Raw genomic sequence first — 18,039 nt, 5'->3', positions numbered from 1 at the left:
TAATGTGGTGGGGGGCGGGATTGTGTGTGGTAATGTGGTGGGGGCGGGATTGTGTGTGGTGACGTGGTGGGGGCGGAGCTACTGTGCAGGGGGTTAGATTAGTGCGTAATCACGATGCCTCTTATAGATAAAGGCTTTTGAGGCACAGTGCAAAGCTCAGAAGGGAAGGAGTGCCAAATTATTGCACATATTTCAACTGTTATGGTTTAAGGGTGCCATAACTAATTGGCAGGCCCCAGAGGTGCCAGAACATCAAAATCCCACATAACAGACCCTATTTTACAAACTAAACCTCTCTATGAATATATCTAGGGGCACAGTGATGATATTGAGACCACAGGTTTGTCATAGAATTTTATACCAATGGGCAGTGAAAAAAATAATTTACATTTTTACCACAAAAAATTTGTTTTAGCCCCAGATATACATTTTTTTTTTGCAAGGGAAAATGGGTAAAAATAACAATAAAATTTGTCCCACCATTTCTGCTGAATGTAGAAATCAGGGCTGTGGAGTCGGTAAGCCAAACCTGCGACTCCGACTCCGACTCCTCAATTTCCCTTACACCGACTCCGACTCCAACTCCGACTCCACGACTCCGACTCCCACACATATTGCTTATATTTAAGTGAAAAATTTATTGTAGTACAATGTGAACCTCAGACATTTAATCATTTTTATGATCCAATAATCAAGATATTTAGATAGAACAGAATATATATTGGTGTACTACCTGGTTTTCATTCTTTTTGGTACAGATACGATATGGATAGACAGATATGGATAAATGGATAGATAGAGCAGATTTCTAATCTGCTTTTGCTATTGAGAACATTATCTATGAGCTCAAAAACCTTTCAGGTGATGCAGTTTTTTAAAAAGATGATCAACTTTTGCAGCTGAAAAACGTATCCTCAAAAAACACAGGAAAAACGCTGTGTGTGAATGTAGCCTTAGATCAGGAATATAACAGCCATTTATAGGACATTTCATAACTTTCCCAAACTCCTATGAATAAATATTCAGCACATCCTGCATTGAATTACTGTACCCAATTTATTATATATTTTAGGAGTCGGAGTCGGTCCATTTTATACCGACTCCAACTCCGACTCCGACTCCACCAAAATGAGCACAGACTCCGACTCCGACTCCACGACTCCGACTCCACAGCCCTGGTAGAAATACCCTATGTATGACTCCGAGTTATGTGATTTAGGGCTCCATTCACTATAATGCGGCAGCAGAGTTACTCTGGACTCCGTCTGTCCTCTGTTCAGCTGTGTTCTTTTCAAAAGTGCACAAAACTGTGGTGGACCGCTCTTTTATGTACGCCTATGCCATTCCTCGTGGATATAAGTGATTAAGCGCCTTTGTTCTTCGGGTCGGTGTGATTACAGCGATACCAGAGTTATATCAGGTTTTTCTGTTTGGCTGCTGTCACACACTAAAGACGCTTTTCATTGCAAAAATAAGTCTTTGCATCGCCATATTTTGAGAGCTATAATTTTTCTAGATTTTGTCCGACAGTCATGTAAGGGCTTGTTTTTTGTGGTGAATACTTGACTTTTTATATTACCATTATTTTCGGTCAGATGACTTTTTCGAGCGCTTTCTATTCCGATTTTTGTGGAGGCAGATGAACAAAAAGCGGCAATTCGGGAATTGTTTCGTTTTCTTTTTTTTATTCCATTCACCGTGTGGTAAAACTGATAAGGCAGCTTTATTCTTTAGGTCAGTACGATTATAGAAATAACACTTTATATTTTTTTATGTTTTGTTGCTTTTACACAATAGAAAGTTTTATAGAAAAAATAATTATTTTTGCATCGCTTTATTCTATAACTTTTTTATTTTTCCAGTGATGATGCTGTATGGCTGCTTGTTTTTTTGTGGAACAAGATGAAGTTTTCAGCGGTACCATTTTTATTTAAATTTGTCTAGTGTCATATTTTTATAGATCGTGTTCCAGATGCGGCGATGCCAAATATGTGTACTTTTTTAGTTTATTTAATTTTTTTTACATAAAAATGTGTATTATTATTATTTGTATTTTTTTTGTTTTACATTTGTTTTGTTTGTTTTCTTTTTAACTTACTGGATATACTCGAGTATAAGCCGAGAGTTTCAGCCTATTTTTTTACGTTGAAAGTGCCACTCTCCGCTTATACTAGAGTCATTGTCCCAGGGGGTCGGTGGGGGAGGAGGATCAGCAGGAGCCGGCGGCTGTCACATCATACTCCACCACTCCTCGCGCGATCACTGCAAGTCCTCCCAGCATCTCTCTGTTTGTCCAGGCGAGGCAGCTTCCTCCTGTGTTCAGCAGTCACGTGGTACCGCTCATTAAAATAATGAATATACACACGCCTCCACTCCCATAGGTGTGGAGCTCATATTCATTACTTTAATAAGCGGTACCATGTGACTGCTGAACACAGAAAGAAGCTGCTGGTGCCGGAGACCATCGGAGAAGCAGGGAAGTGCAGAGACCGCGCCAGGAGGGGGTGAGTATCACGGGGGAGCCATGCATACAGCTGGGGGAGGACGGAAAAGCCATGCATACAGCAGGGGGAGGAAGGGGGAGACATGCATACAGCAGGGGGAGGATGGGGGAGCCATGCATACAACACGGGGAGGAGTGGGGGAGACAATGCATACTGCAGGGGGAGGACGGGGAAGCCATGCATACAGCAGGGGAAGGATGGGGGGAGCCATGCATACAGCAGGGGGAGGACAGAGGAGCCATGAATACAGCAGGGGGAGGAGTGGGGGAGCCATGCATACTGCAGGGGGAGACATGCATACAGCAAGGGGAGAACAGGGGAGCCATTCATACAGCAGGGGAAGGACGGGGGGAGCCATGCATACAACGGGGAGGACAGAGGAGCCATGCATACAGCAGGGGGAGGATGGAGGAGCCATGCATACAGCAGGGGGAGGACGGAGGAGCCATGCATACAGCAGGGGGAGGACGGAGGAGCCATGAATACAGCAGTGTGAGGAAGGGGGAGCCATGCATACAGCAGGGGGAGGACAGAGGAGCCATGCATACAGCAGGAGGAGAACGGAGGAGCCATGCATACAGCAGGGGGTGGGTGGATGGAGCCATGTATACAGCAGGGGGAGGAAAGAGGAGCCATGCATACAGCAGGGGGAGGATGAGGAGCAATGCATACAACAGGGGGAGGACAGGGAAGCCATGCATACAACAGGGGGAGGACGGGTAAGCCATGCATATAGCAGGGTGAGGACGGGGGAGCCATGCATATAGCAGGGAGAGAACGGGGAGCCATGCATAGAGCAGGGGGAGGACGGGGGAGCTATGCATACAGCAGGGGGAGAACGGGGGAGCCCCGCATACAGCAGGGGGAGCCATGCATACAGAAGAGGGAGGACAGGGGAGCCATGCATACAGCAGGGGGGAGGACGGAGGAGCCATGCATAAAGCTGGGGGAGGACAGGGGAGCCATGCATACAGCAGAGGAGGACGGGGGAGCCATGCATACAGTAGGGGGAGAATGGGGGTGCCATGCATACAGCAGGGGGAGGACGGGGGAGCCATACATACAGCAGGGGGAGGACGGGGAGCCATGCATACAGCAAGGGGAGGATGGGGGAGCCATGCATACGGCAGGGGGAGGACGGGGGAGCCATGCATACGGCAGGGGGAGGACGGAGGAGCCATGCATACGGCAAGGGGAGGACGGAGGAGCCTTGGATACATCAGGGGAGGACAGAGGAGCCATGCATACAGCAGGGGGAGGACGGGGGAGCCATGCATACAGCAGGGGGAGGACGAGGGAACCATGCATACAGCAGGGAAAAAACGGGGAGCCATGCATACAGCAAGGGGAGGACGGGGAGCCATGCATACAGCAGCGGGAGGACGGGGAAGCCATGCATACAGCGGGGGGGAGGATGGAGGAGCCATGCATACAACAGGGGAAGGACGGGGGAGAAAAAAAAAAAGAAACCAAGGTAGCAGCAGAAAAAGTGATCCCTAAAACTTCACTTTTAATCAATATTTAAAATCTGGACAATCCCAGTTCATAGGGACTAGGGTAATATTTAAACAGACACCAGACAAAAATAGTAATAGATACTCCAGGCCACTAAACTCGCCCTAATGGGCCCTGGCAATCCCGGCCGCACACTGCACTGATCTTTCGGCCAGGGGGGATGGAATCCCCTTTTCTTCTTTGCCCCTGATGAACCCTCAGTATCTAGGAGGGGGAAACGCGTCGGGCTGGGCCTCATATCTTCTGATGGCTGATAAGTATTACTAATTTCATAACGCTGACAGACCTATTGTTTGATGGATGGCAAAATGTTTTTGTACTAGGGCAACCTGGCAATCAGGGATTGTTTTTTGTTGCCACCATTGTCTATATGTAGGACTATTATGTCCACTATCTATGACCTAAAAAGCGTTGTGTATATTATTTTCATGCCACTAATTTATATCTGGTGGATAATTCTTGTGGTTATGTAACCTGAAGTGCTTGGATTGTGCATTTTTGTGGCTGCACTTTTTACTGTATAAACGTTTTTTCTTTTTCTTTCCCTTTTTTTGGGGGGGCTGTATCAGGTCTGTCATTTTTTGCAGCATAAGCCTTCTTATTACGAGATAAGTCATTAAAAGCTGCTATATATCAGTATTTTTTACTACGAGATATTATTTGGGGTGGGTCTATATGCCCATGATTCTAGTACGAGATAAGTCAAATATCTTAGAGACGTTATACAGTCTCTCCACCAGGGGTTTTTTCGGGTGGTTACTGTGTGTTTGTGTTTTTTTTGGGTATCCTCGCCGTGGACTAGGGTCTCTTAGGGTGTATTAGGGTCACCGACGTTGAGCGGGGGCGCCACTATCGTCTACAACTAGGGTGCCAACCTCCGCGGTTAGGCAGGGATTGCCAGGGCCCATTAGGGCGAGTTTAGTGGCCTGGAGTATCTATTACTATTTTTGTCTGGTGTCTGTTTAAATATTACCTTAGTCCCTATGAACTGGGATTGTCCAGATTTTAAATATTGATTAAAAGTGAAGTTTTAGGGATCACTTTTTCTGCTGCTACCTTGGTTTCTTTTTTGTCTTTGATCCCAAAATATTTTTTGGAGGTTTTTTGCTTGAAGGACGGGGGAGCCATGCATACAACAGGGGAAGGACGGGGGAGCCATGCATACAGCAGGGGAGGACGGGGGAGCCATGCATACAGCAGGGGAGGACGGGGGAGTCATGCATACAGCAAGGGGAGGATGAGGGAGCCATACATACAGCAGGAGGAGGAAGGGGGAGCCATGCATACAACAAGGGGAGGATGAGGGAGCCATGCATACAGCTGGAGGAGGAAGGGGGAGCCACGCATACAGCAGTGGGAGGAAGGGGGAACCATGCATACAGCAGGGGGAGGACGGAGGAGCCATGCATACAGCAAGGGGAGGATGGGGGAGCCATGCATACAGCAGAGGGAGGATGGGGGAGCCATACATACAGTAGGGGGGAGGATGGAGGAGCCATGCGTACAGCAGGGGGAGCCGCACATAGCAGGACAGGGATGAATGGACAATGCATACCTGGCTTATACTCGAGTCAATAAGCTTTCCCAGTTTTCCGTGGCAAAATTAGGTACCTCGGCTTATACTCGGGTCATCTTATACTCGAGTATATACTGTAGTCCCTTTATGGGACTTTCACTTTTTTAACTTTGATTGCAGGTATAATGAATTGCAAAGCTCCAACATTGCGCTGCATTATACCTATATGGAAAACTTCTGACTACATACTGTGAGCACAGGTCCCTGTGATGACGTCATGTGGGCGCTGATCTGAAAGCAGAGGGAGCTCCCGTACCTCTGACTGCCTTAATACTTATGACCATGTGATATTTCAGTTTTTCTTTTTTAATAAATTTGTAAAAATTTCTACATTTCTGTTTTTTTCCAGTCAAGATGGGGTGCAGAGTGTACATTAATGAGAAAACATTCAAAACTTTCAACTCCCTCCTCTGCCCACCACTGCCCCTTCAACCTCCCTCTCTGCTGAGGACTTTGCCACACACTTCAAAAATAAGATCGACCAAACAAGGCAAGTCTTCATTGTTCAACCACCACAACCCCTTTGTATACCAGACTAATGTCCAAACCCCATAACCTCCCTCTCCAACATCACTGAAGGGGAGCTTAATCGCCTCTTCTCCAAATCGCACCTCACAACCTGTACACTTGACCCCATCCCATCTCCTCCCCAACCTCACCACCACACTTATCCTATCCCTAACCCACCTCTTCAACCTATTGCTAACGTCCGGTACCTTCCCTTCTGCTTTTAAACATGCCACAATCACACCTATCCTTAAAAAGCCAATCCTCGACCCAACCGATATGTCCAGCTATCGCCCAATATCACTGATCCCATTCGCTTCCAAACTCCTAGAGCTGCACGTCCACGCTGAACTTTCCTCCCACCTCTCATCTAACTTACTCTTTCACAATCTACAATCTGATTTCCGCCCCCATCACTCCACTGAGACAGCCCTGACCAAAATTACTAACGACCTACTTACAGCCAAAGCAAACGGACAATACTCTATACTACTGCTTCTAGACCTGTCCTCTGCATTCGACACAGTTGACCACTGCCTCCTACTACAGATCCTCTCCTCCTTTGGCATCAAAGACCTCGCCCTATCCTGGATCTCCTCATATCTTTCAAACTGCACATTCAGCGCCTCCCACTCCCACACTACCTCCTCATCCCACCCTCTCTCTGTTGGAGTCCCCCAAGGCTCTGTTCTAGGACCCCTACTCTTCTCAATTTATACCCTTGGCCTGGGTCAACTCATAAAGTCCCATGGATTCCAGTACCACCTTTATGCTGACGACACTCAGATCTACCTCTCTGACCCAGACGTCACCTCTCTGCTGCCCAGAATCCCGGAGTGTCTATCAGCCATATCCTCCTTCTTCTCCTCTCGCTTCCTCAAGCTCAATGTGGACAAATCTGAACTCATCATCTTTCCTCCATCTCACAGATCTTCCTTACCTGACCTATCTATCACAATTAATGACATCACGCTTTCCCCAGTACCGGAAGTCCACTGCCTCGGAGTTACCCTTGACTCTGCCCTGTCCTTCAAATCGCACATCCAAGCTCTTTCTACCTCCTGTCGCCTCCAGCTCAAAAATATTTCCAGAATCCGTCCCTTCCTCAACCCTCAATCTACTAAAATGCTTGTGCACGCCCTCATCATCTCCCGCCTCGACTACTGCAACATCCTTTTCTGTGGTCTCCCTGCTAACACCCTCGCACCTCTCCAGTCCATCCTTAACTCTGCTTCCCGACTAATTCATCTCTCTGCTCGCTACTCCTCCGCTTCTCCCCTCTGTAAATCTCTTCACTGGCTTCCATTCCCTCAGCGTATACAGTTCAAATGACTAATACTGACCTACAAGGCCATCTATAACCTGTCTCCTCCATATGCCTCTGAACTAATCTCCCGATACCTTCCCTCACGTAATCTCGGTCATCCCAAGACCTCCTTCCCTCCTCCACACTTATTCGTTCCTCACCCAACCGCCTCCAAGACTTCTCCCGAATAGCCCCCATCCTCTGGAATTCTTTGCCCCAACATGTCTGACTATCAACCACATTCGGATCCTTCAGACGGAACCTGAAAACCTACCTCTTCAAGAAAGCCTACAGCCTGCAATAACCCCGCTGCCTCCTCACCACTACCGGAGATATCACCTCAACCAACACCGGAATTGCTGCAAGCCATCAACCTACTGTCTCCTTCCCCACCATCCTGCAGCATGTAAGCCCGAAAGGGCAGGGTCCTCTCCCCTCTGAATTAGTCTGTCATTATAAGTTTGTTTACTGTAAGTGATATCTGTAATTTGTATGTAACCCCTTATGTACAGCACCATGGAATCAATGGTGCTATATAAATTAATAATAATAATAAAACACTAACTCTTTTGAATTTACCAAATGGCTGCAATGAAACAAAAGAGTGAAAAATTTAAAAGGGTCGGAATACTTTCCATGCCCACTGTACTTTAAAGGGAATCTGTCACCCCATGTTTCGAGTATCAGCTGCCGGCACCACCATTTTGTAATGCTGTAGATAAGCCCCCGATGTAACATGAAAGATAAGAAAAATGAGTTATATTATACTCACCGGGGGGCGGTCCGGTCTTGGTCCGATGGGTGTTGCGATCCAGCACCTCCCATCTTCTAACGGTGACGTCCTCTTCTTTTCTGCCTGTAGTGGCACCAGCACACTGCAGTACTCTTTTCTGCCCTACACCAGCGCAGATGATGGAGCGAGTTGTAATGGACCAGTTCGTGCACTCCCTTCAGAGCCCGATACAGACTTGGGTTGCACAGGTAGATCACCGTAATGTCGATGACTTGGTCGGACTGGTCGAAAGGTGTCAGGGTTCGACGGGTCGTTGGGAAGGCAACCCACTCCATACTGAGGGGGCGGAGGTTAAAAAGGAGGTGGGGCGTCCAAAGTCCAAGGGGGCGGCGGAGGTCATGCCTCAACGGGGGAATATGATTTGCTGGAGATGTCACGGCGCAGGTCATATAGCTACTTGAGTTTGAATTGGGCGCTTGGGTATGTACCAAGTATCGCAGGTGCTCGAGTGACCCCGATGCAAGCACTTACGCTGAACACTAGTCGTCATATCGTCATCATTTATTTTTTTTAACTTTTGAAAATACACTAATCCCAATGCCTAACCTAACTTAATCCCAAAACTAGCCTAACCCTAACAGCAAAGAATGAAAGAAATGAAAATGATAAAATAAAAAAAAAATTAATGTGACTAAGGGGATAACATGGGGGCTGAGGTGGGTATGACACACTAAGTATTGGCTTTTGATCACTGCGACAGGGTCTATCACAGTGATTAAAATGAACCAATAAAAGAAACCATTGCTATTGCCGGGTGCCTGGCTGGCAGATCTCGGCGGTGGCACTGCGCAAGCCATTTTTTTCCAGTAAGAGTTGGCAGAGGGCCGGGAACGAAGCAGAGGTATCAGGGTAGGGGGGCCTGGGACCTCATTTCTCTCTCCTGTGACTGTCATGTCAGAAAAGAGAGAAATATTTTTAATAGTAGGCACACTTTTTTTTATGTGATCAGCGATCACTGTGATCAGGGAGCGGAAAAAAACAGGGCTGTGCAGATGGGGGAATAAGCTGAGGGGCTGGAAAGGGGGGGGGGATAAAATGAGGGGTTGTGCAGATGGGGTGAATAAACAGAGGAGCTGTGCAGATGGGGGGATTAAACTGACAAGCTCTGTAGATGGGGGAATGAACTAACGGGCTGTGCAGATGGGGAGGAATAAGCTGAGGGGCAGTGGAGAGGGGGGAATAAAATGAGGGGCTGTGCACATGGGGGGAATAAAATAAGGGGCTGTGAATGGGGGCAGAAAATGAGGGGCTGTGCAGGGGTGCATGAAATAAGAGGCAGCGCGGTGGGCCATGAAATGAGGGATGTGGTCTGGGCCATGAAATGAAGGGCTGTGAAGGGGGGGCAGTAAAGTATATGAGGAGCTGTGGTGACCATGCTGGATATGGGGCTGTGGTGAGTATCATACTGTTTGGAGTGTTGTTTGTGGGTCATAATGCCATATGGGGTGTTGTGGGGATCATCATACTATACATGGGGGGTGTTTTGGACATCGTACTATTTATGAGGGTCTGTGGTGGACTTCATACTATACTGTATATGGAGGCTGTGGTGGTGACCATACTATATATTGGGAGGTTGCTGTGGATATCATGTGGGCGGCTGTGGTGACCATCATACTGTGTAGGGGGACAGTGTGAGGAGTGGTTACAATTTGAATAGGGTAGTGTGGTGGGCAGTATAAGGGAATAGTGTGAAAAGGTGCACAAAATGGATATGAAAAGGGGACAGCGAGAAATAGACGCACAATATGGAGAGGGGTTAGCTTGGTGGGGGGATATAAGAACCAAGGAGCAGGGGCACCACGGTATTAAATGACAAAGTGGGATCTGACCCCAGCTTATTCAGGAATGACTATAACACACACAAAAGAGGAAAGAAAATAAGCTATGAAATGGGGGATCCCCCATTTCATAGCTTATTTTCTTTCCTCTTTTGTGTGTGTTATAGCTTGGTGGGGGGGACACTGTGGAGATATAGAAAGTTTAATGGAAAATTAGAAAGAAGATAGTCATGGTATAGGCCATGATTCATAAGGGCCAAGGGTATGATAGTAGCTCATAATAGTAGACAGTGTGGAGGTCATATACCATAGGAGGATGTTTTAGGATCATAATATGGACAGATATTTTATGCACAGAGACACTCTTATTTTTAAGGGCACTGTGTTGGGATGTGCTGCAAAAGACCGGAGAAGAGGGAGGTCTACAGAGAACAGCTGTAGATGGGAAAAGTCATCATGGAATCCAGACAAGATAGAGATGAAAAAAAGAGACGACTGTAAGATGTAATCTATAAGATACCTGGATGTAAATGTTTATTCGTGATACTGACTGATTCTCATCAGTATTGTGGTTCCTGTATGGTCTGCAGTCGGAGGATGGCTATTAATAACAACTCTCAGGATCTCGTTACCATTGTTAAGGACATACTGGGCATTGTAGGGTTGTAGTTTCATACAATACAACTGTTTATGGGGCGGACTTGATATTACAAGTGATTGTGGTACTAAGCTTGTTTCTTATATTTAACTACTCTTGGTTCTGGTCATGTATTGATGTACTTATGGTGGTTCTGGTGATCCATTCATGTACTGATGGAGGTTCTGGTAATGTACTAATTTACTGATAGTGGTTCTGGTGAGGTAGTCCCTACTGAAGGTGGGTCTGTGAATGTATTCATGTACTGATGGTGGATCTAGTGATGCATTTATGCACTAATGGTGGTTCTGGTGAAGTATTCACATACTGATGGTGGTTTTGGTGACATATTCGTGCACTGATGATGTTCAGGGGATGTATTTATTTACTAATGATGTTTCTTGTACCATATTTATGTACTATTGATGACTGTGGTGCTCTAATTATGTACTGATGATGATTTTGGCTTCATATTTATATACTGATGATGGTTCTGGCAATAAATATATCACCAGAATCATCATTACTACATGAATACAGCACCAGAAAAACCATCACTACATTAATATGTCACCAGACCAGGAATACATCACCAGAACCACCATCAGTTTTTTGCAAGCTGTATTTGTCTCAAGACGGACACAAAATGTACCCCTTTATTTATAATAAGGGTCTTTTTATTTTCCATTAGGGTATTTGCCAAATTCTGGACATCTTAATTTAAACCAAACGGCCCCAATTATTGTTACGCCTTATTAGTTTCCATAACTATCCTTGGGTTCTACAATTAAAATATAGGACGTCAGGGATAAATATCTCAATTTTTCCCCTGTATTGTGTAAATGGTCCACAAAAAATGATTGATTCTGCATCTCACTTTGAAATTGCACTTCCTGTTAAGTGACGTCCCTAAGCTAACCCACTTTTTTTTCTTTTGATAAAATTTTTTTGTGAAAAAGGTAACAATTCTAGTTGAAGTGGCCATCAGAGTTTGTTACCTAACCCATCCAAGGGGAAGAGGGGATGTGCATTAGGGGTCCTGTTACTTTAGTTTCTAAGCCATTCCTTTGCTTTTGGGTATGTGTAGAGGGTGCCATTGACTTCATCTGCTTAGGGCACCAAAATACTTTGTCCAGGCCCTGGCTGTGGGGAACAATATATTGTATAGAAGGGGTAGTGGGAACCAATATACTGTATCAGGAACTGGAGTGTCATAATGCTGTATGTGGAAATGTGGGGGCCATAATACTGTATGAGGTGTTGTGTGGGCTATCACAATGTATATTGAGCGGCTGGTGTGCCCATCATACTGTGTAGGATGACATTGTGAGGAGTGGACAACGTGGTGGGCAGTTTGAGGACATAGTGTGAGAGAGGGCACAAAATGGATATGGAGAGTAGGCAGTGTGAAATGGGAAAACATTATGGAAAGATTTTAGCAAGGTGGGGGTATAGTGTGGATCTAGAGAGCGTGTAAGGGAAAGCAGTGGAGAGGGGACAGCTATCGTATAGGCTGTGGTTCATAAGGGCAGACGGTGTGGCGGTTATATCTGATATTGGCAGACAGTGGTATGGTTATAGCTCACAAGGGCAGCGTGTGGAGGTCATATACCATAAGAGGCTTATTTTATTTAGGGCACAGTATAGACAGATGTTATTATGCAGAGGGCAGTTTAATAACACTGATATTTTTAAGGGCATCGTGTCGGGATGTGCTGCAGATGACTGGAGAGGATGAAAGTCTGTAGAGATTAGCTGTGTAGACTCCAATCACTGAAGATGTCACCTGTAAGGTACCTGGATGTGATCCTGCCTGTGTCTCATCAGCACTGGGGTTCCTGTATGGTCTGCACTCTGATGAAGACTGATAAAAACAACTCCCAGCATCTTGTTACCATTGCTAGGGACATACTGGGAGTTGGCAGTTTCATGCAATGCAAATATGGGGCTGACCTGACATTACAATTAATTGCTGTACTAAGCTTTGTTCTTGTATTCAAGTATGGTGGTTCTATTGATGCATTTGTGGCGCCCCCAGGAGTATGGCCGCCACAGTGGCTTTGCCTTCCTCCAGGGGAGGGTAATGCCAGGCTTGGAGGCAATGATGGGTCTCTCTCGCAGTCAATCCATACATGCAACACAGTTCCACTCCAGGCCAGCAGGGGGAACTCTGAACCAGGATTAAGGGGAGGGGTGACCTCTGAGGGCCAAGAGGACGGAGTGGTCAGTGAGTCTGCGGAGGGTGAAGTGTGCAGATGTGTGGAGAGAAGCTGGAGGTTGAGCTAGGAAGGAGAGCTCCCTCAGCTTGAGAGCGCACGAACTGGAGCCTGGTCTCCACGGCTGTACGGATACTAAGGGTCCTACAGCAGATACCAGAGGAGTAGGAGGCTGTGTATTCCATTACACCATTACATTTCCCCATTACTTGGGCGCCCAGGGCCACGGACCGGGTCACTGCTGCTGTGACACATCCCACTGACACCGGCCCGGTACCGAGTACACCCACAGCCCTGGGAGGGCGACCCACATTCATGTAGTTATGATGGTACTGACGTACTTATTTACTGATAATGGTTCTGGTGATGTACTTGTGTACTGATGGTGGTTGTAGTGATTTATTTATTTTCTGATTATGGTTCTGGTGCTGTATTTATGTACTATTGATGGCTCTAGTGTTCTGTTTATGTAATGATAAAGAGTTTGGTTTTGTATTCATATACTGATGATGGTTTTGGTGATGAATACAGTGCCTACAAGTAGTATTCAACCCCCTGCAGATTTAGCAGGTTTACACATTCGGAATTAACTTGGCATTGTGACATTTGGACTGTAGATCAGCCTGGAAGTGTGAAATGCACTGCAGCAAAAAAGAATGTTATTTCTTTGTTTAATTTTTTTTTAAATTGTGAAAAGTTTATTCAGAGGGTCATTTATTATTCAACCCCTCAAACCACCAGAATTCTGTTTGGTTCCCCTAAAGTATTAAGAAGTATTTCAGGCACAAAGAACAATGAGCTTCACATGTTTGGATTAATTATCTCTTTTTCCAGCCTTTTCTGACTATTTAAGACCCTCCCCAAACTTGTGAACAGCACTCATACATGGTCAACATGGGAAAGACAAAGGAGCATTCCAAGGCCATCAGAGACAAGATCGTGGAGGGTCACAAGGCTGGAAAGGGGTACAAAACCCTTTCCAAGGAGTTGGGCCTACCTGTCTCCACTGTTGGGAGCATCATCCGGAAGTGGAAGGCTTATGGAACTACTGTTAGCCTTCCACGGCCTGGACAGCCTTTGAAAGTTTCCTCCCGTGCCGAGGCCAGGCTTGTCCGAAGAGTCAAGGCTAACCCAAGGACAACAAGGAAGGAGCTCCGGGAAGATCTCATGGCAGTTGGGACATTGGTTTCAGTCAATACCATAAGTAACGTACTCCACCGCAATGGTCTCCGTTCCAGACGAGCCCGTAAGGTACCTTTACTTTCAAAGCGTCATGTCAAGGCTCGTCTACAGTTTGCTCATGATCACTTGGAGGACTCTGAGACAGACTGGTTCAAGGTTCTCTGGTCTGATGAGACCAAGATCGAGATCTTTGGTGCCAACCACACAAGTGACGTTTGGAGACTGGATGGCACTGCATACGACCCCAAGAATACCATCCCTACAGTCAAGCATGGTGGTGGCAGCATCATGCTGTGGGGCTGTTTCTCAGCCAAGGGGCCTGGCCATCTGGTCCGCATCCATGGGAAGATGGCTAGCACGGCCTACCTGGAGATTTTGGCCAATAACCTCCGCTCCTCCATCAAGGATCTTAAGATGGGTCGTCATTTCATCTTCCAACAAGACAACGACCCAAAGCACACAGCCAAGAAAACCAAGGCCTGGTTCAAGAGGCAAAAAATCAAGGTGTTGGAGTGGCCTAGTCAGTCTCCTGACCTTAACCCAATTGAAAACTTGTGGAAGGAGCTCAAGATTAAAGTCCACATGAGACACCCAAAGAACCTAGATAACTTGGAGAAGATCTGCATGGAGGAGTGGGCCAAGATAACTCCAGAGACCTGTGCCGGCCTGATCAGGTCTTATAAAAGACGATTATTAGCTGAAATTGCAAACAAGGGTTATTCCGCAAAATATTAAACCTAGGGGTTGAATAATAATTGACCCACACTTGTATGTTTAAAATTTATTAAAATTTAACTGAGCAACATAACTTTTTGGTTTGTAAGATTTATGCATCTGTTAATAAATCCTGCTCTTGTGTGAAGTTTGAAGGCTCTAACTTATTTGCATCTTGTCAAACCTGCTAAATCTGCAGGGGGTTGAATACTACTTGTAGGCACTGTACATCACCAGAACAACCATAGCTAGATGAATACATCACCAGAACCCATGGCTGTAGAGTTCGAAAGCCAAACTTCCAACTTCTCAATTTCCCTGACTCCACAGCACTGCTTCACTACTGAGCCTGTACATAAAGTGCAGCACAGATTCATCTCAGCTAAAAGCCCAGATCCTTAGATCAGGAAAAGAACAGATATTTATAGGACATTTCATAACTCCACAGCACTGGTCACTACTGAGCCTGTACATAAAGTGCAGCACAGATTCATCTCCTCTAAAAGCTCAGATTCTTAAGCCCCCGTTACACACTGCGATATCGCTAGCAATATCGCTGTAAAGTCACCGATTTTGTGACGTTGCAGCGATACTGCTAGCGATATCGCTGCATGTGATACTTACCTCCGACCGGCTCCCCCGCTGGTTATCGCTGATCGCGCGAGAAGCTGCTGGACCATTCCTCGTCGCCCACTTCCTGCGGCGCTTCCTGCTGTGACGACGAGCGACGCGTGGAGCCGGGCGGGAGGACGCAGGATCGCCGCGTCTGACAGGTAAGTAGCGATCTCCGTCCCCTGCGATGTCGCTGGTGAGATCTGCCTGAGTGGCAGCTCACTAGCGACCACCCAGCGATTCACCAGCGATCCTGACCGCGTCATATCGCTGGTCGGGATCGCTGGTGAGTCGCTAGGTGTAACGGTACCCTTAGATCAGGAACAGATCAGACATTTATAGGACGTTTCATACCTCTGACCCCACAGCACTGGTCACTACTGAGCCTGTACATAAAGTGCAGTACAGATTCATCTCAACTAAAAGCCCAGATCCTTAGATCAGGACTAGAACCGACATTTATAGGACATTTCATAACTCTGACCCCACAGCACTGGTCACTACTGAGCCTGTACATAAAGTGCAGCACAGATTCATCTCCACTAAAAGCTCAGATTCTTAGATCAGGAACAGAACAGACATTTATAGGACATTTCATAACTCCAACCCCACAGCACTGGCTGGTCACTACTGAGCCTGTACATAAAGTGCAGCACAGATTCATCTCCACTAAAAGCCCAGATCCTTAGATCAGGAACAGAACAGACATTTATAGGACATTTCATAACTCCACAGCACTGGTCACTACTGAGCCTGTACATAAAGTGCAGCACAGATTCATCTCAGCTAAAAGTCCAGATCCTTAGATCAGGAACAGGACAGACATTTATAGGACATTTCATAACTCTGACCCCACAGCACTGGTCACTACTGAGCCTGTACATAAAGTGCAGCACAGATTCATCTCAACTAAAAGTCCAGATCCTTAGATCAGGAACAGAACAGACATTTATAGGACATTTCATAACTCCACAGCACTGGTCACTACTGAGCCTGTACATAAAGTGCAGCACAGATTCATCTCAGCTAAAAGTCCAGATCCTTAGATCAGGAACAGGACAGACATTTATAGGACATTTCATAACTCTGACCCCACAGCACTGGTCACTACTGAGCCTGTACATAAAGTGCAGCACAGATTCATCTCCACTAAAAGCCCAGATCCTTAGATCAGGAACAGAACAGACATTTATAGGACATTTCATAACTCCACAGCACTGGTCACTACTGAGCCTGTACATAAAGTGCAGCACAGATTCATCTCAACTAAAAGCCCAGATCCTTAGATCAGGACTAGAACCAATATTTATAGGACATTTCATAACTCCGACCCCACAGCACTGGTCACTACTGAGCCTGTACATAAAGTGCAGCACAGATTCATCTCCACTAAAAGTCCAGATCCTTCGATCAGGAACAGAACAGACATTTATAGGACATTTCATAACTCCACAGCACTGGTCACTACTGAGCCTGTACATAAAGAGCAGCACAGATTCATCTCCACTAAAAGTCCAGATCCTTAGATCAGGAACAGAACAGACATTTATAGGACATTTCATAACTCCGACCCCACAGCACTGGTCACTACTGAGCCTGTACATAAAGAGCAGCACAGATTCATCTCCACTAAAAGCCCAGATCCTTAGATCAGGAACAGAACAGACATTTATAGGACATTTCATAACTCTGACCCCACAGCACTGGTCCCTACTACTGAGCCTGTTCATAAAGTGCAGCACAGATTCATCTCCACTAAAAGCCCAGATCCTTAGATCAGGACTAGAACCAACATTTATAGGACATTTCATAACTCCGACCCCACAGCACTGGTCACTACTGAGCCTGTACATAAAGTGCAGCACAGATTCATCTCCACTAAAAGCCCAGATCCTTAGGTCAGGAACAGAACAGACATTTATAGGACATTTTATAACTCCGACCCCACAGCACTGGTCACTACTAAGCCTGTACATAAAGTGCAGCATAGATTCATCTCCACTAAATGCTCAGATCCTTAGATCAGGAACAGAACAGACATTTATAGGACATTTCATAACTCCGACCCCACAGCACTGGTCACTACTGAGCCTGTACATAAAGTGCAGCATAGATTCATCTCCACTAAAAGCCCAGATCCTTAGATCAGGAACAGAACAGACATTTATAGGACATTTCATAACTCCGACCCCACAGCACTGGTCACTACTGAGCCTGTACATAAAGTGCAGCACAGATTCATCTCCACTAAAAGCCCAGATCCTTAGATCAGGAACAGAACAGACATTTATAGGACATTTCATAACTCCAACCCCACAGCACTGGTCACTACTGAGCCTGTACATAAAGTGCAGCACAGATTCATCTCCACTAAAAGCCCAGATCCTTAGATCAGGAACAGAACAGACATTTATTTGACATTTCATAACTCTGACCCCACAGCACTGGTCACTACTACTGAGCCTGTTCATAAAGTGCAGCACAGATTCATCTCCACTAAAAGCCCAGATCCTTAGATCAGGAACAGAACAGACATTTATAGGAAATTTTATAACTCCGACCCCACAGCACTGGTCACTACTGAGCCTGTACATAAAGTGCAGAATAGATTCATCTCCACTAAATGCTCAGATCCTTAGATCAGGAACAGAACAGACATTTATAGGACATTTCATAACTCCGACTCCAGAGCACTG

The sequence above is a fragment of the Dendrobates tinctorius genome, unplaced genomic scaffold (genome assembly GCF_039654945.1).
Source record: "Dendrobates tinctorius isolate UK_male_01 unplaced genomic scaffold, ASM3965494v1 ptg000018l, whole genome shotgun sequence".
Classification (NCBI taxonomy): domain Eukaryota; kingdom Metazoa; phylum Chordata; class Amphibia; order Anura; family Dendrobatidae; genus Dendrobates; species Dendrobates tinctorius.
This window is presented reverse-complemented; position numbering follows the sequence as displayed.